We start from the raw sequence: 2,289 nt of genomic DNA on the forward strand, positions 1-2,289 counted from the left end.
ACAATTTCCTTAGCAGCACCATAGTATTCTGCCAATTCTTTGTTCTTGTCTTTACTTTACATATATGTTCATGTCCTTGTCCGTGTGGGACTAAAATTAGGCACTGACTAGGCTAGTATATGTTCTCGTCCCCGAATCTCCAATTCCCTCTTAATTACCGACTCTCATATTCCTACCCAAGCAACATCATGACAAACAAGTGATGGCCGGGGAGCAAAAGAAATAATTAAACATCAATGCCACACAAAAGTTACATCATATCACACTGTGATAGTTCATGGTTACTACTTACCAGCATGAAAACCTGAAACCTCGTAACAAGGATGCCTACCTATTAAATGGTAGAAGCAAACCAACCACAACGGACGTATGTTGTGATCTGCTATCAATAAAGACTAAGTATGGATCCAATCCAACAGGTACATAGCTAAGCTAAGGTAGCAGCACCGATATATATACAGACCGACAATGAACGTGTCTGTCATATCATGTGCTGCGTGGTGGGCGGCATGATGGAGCCGTCGCTGCGGCCCTGCTGCTTCTGCAGCTCCACGTTGGCGTTCCACCCGATGTCCATCACGAAGCCTGGGTTGCTGAGCTCGCGGTACTCCTGGCAGATGGCACAATACTCGAGCCAGCAAAAGTGGACGCAGCAGTCCGGGAATGGGGTCTCCCGGAGCCTGCACTGGGCGCGCATCTTGGTGTGGTAGACACAAGAGTACATCCACTGGCACTGCCACCCCGCAGCACCCCCACCGCCACATACAGCACCGCGCCGGCGCCGCTCGCCATGGCCATATTTTCTACTGTGGTGGTCAAGGCGTTTGGAGAGTACTTGATAGAACCAACTATCACAGATATCGAAGGGCTCCTAGCACTATCAAAAAGCAAGAGGGTGTCCAGGTACGCTCGTATCCTTGGATTGCATGCACTGAAGATGGAAGAACTGCTCATATGCTCAAAAAACGGCAATATCAAGACCATTGTAAGAAGCCCACATCATTCTTAAAGCAGTTGCATCGACCGCTGGATTTCGCACTCTTTCTTTTGCTTTCCCGGGTCACATAATGACATCAACATTCTGAAGTGGCCTTCATTGCTCGCTAGGTCGACTATGGGACTAGCTTCCATGCAACTGTACCAGCAATGTTCATGACTACCACATGAGCTACTATCTTTGTGATGATACCTATCCTTCGTGGGCGACCTCCGTGAACACCATCTTTGAGCCAAAGGGTAGAAAAAATCTCACTTTCCCAAAGACAAGAAGAAGCTAGAAAATATGTGGAGAGGCATTTGGAGTGCTCCAAGCCCGTTTTGCAGTTGTTCGAGTACCTATAAAAATATGAGATACAGAGACGTTGTGGATGGTGATGACAGCTTGTGGTCATGCACAACATGATTGTGGAGGATGAGGGTAAGGCATTTTGCATTGGTCTGGATTTTGAGCGGATGGGTGATCCTGTCAAACCTCCACCACCGGATCCACTGACGTTTTAGGATTTCAATCAAATGCATCAACATATTCGGCATCAAGGAACTCATGAGTAGCTTCGGAATGATTTGATTGAGCATATGTAGACGCTTCAAGGGACAACTAAAACATATGTCGGACAAAGTTGAATTTAAATTGGAACAATTTTATTTAAAAACTTTATACTTTGATTGTAATTTATATTTGAACTATTGTTTCACTGGAATATTTCCATGCTATTTATGGATGAGTTGTGTTACACCTATAGTTATTTGGGGTGCCTCAAAGATAGGAAAAACAGGGACCGACATTTGGTGGGCAGGGTTGGAACGTCAGCTCTCGTATCGGTATCCGCACACGTTTGCTGTGTATGTTTCCGTGTTCTGCGTTCGAGCTGCCCCTGTAATATCGATGTTTTCAAGCAAATAGATACCACTACTGCAAACTAAACAACACTTATTTGTAATTTAGTGTGTCGAAGAGGAATATAAGATAACTAGCACAAATGCATCTAAAACTGTAACGTTATTAAATACATGAATTCATAAGGAGCTTGCCATCACAGAGGAACTTTTGAGCATTCTCATCGTAAATCGGTCATGGTGCTCGACAGAGAGTAGCAGGATTTGGTGTTGAAGTCCATAAAATATTTGTAATATAGATTTGCTTCCATCCATGAGTTATGAGATACAATCAAACTGAAGCATGACTATGAATTGGTGCTAAATTTGAAGAAAGGAAGGATATGATGCAGAAATTTTGAAGTGCTAAAGACGTGATACCAGAGAGAGAGAGAGAGAGAGAGAGAGAGAGAG

At 44.0% G+C, this 2,289-nt stretch overlaps 1 pseudogene; it reads right to left on the reverse strand.

Annotated features, from left to right (window-relative positions):
- Positions 1 to 481: 481 nt before the first annotated feature.
- Positions 482 to 792, reverse strand: LOC119344110 (annotated as a pseudogene).
- Between the last annotated feature and the right edge of the window lie 1,497 nt (positions 793 to 2,289).

The sequence above is a fragment of the Triticum dicoccoides genome, unplaced genomic scaffold, assembly GCF_002162155.2.
Source record: "Triticum dicoccoides isolate Atlit2015 ecotype Zavitan unplaced genomic scaffold, WEW_v2.0 scaffold154237, whole genome shotgun sequence".
NCBI classification, from domain to species: domain Eukaryota; kingdom Viridiplantae; phylum Streptophyta; class Magnoliopsida; order Poales; family Poaceae; genus Triticum; species Triticum dicoccoides.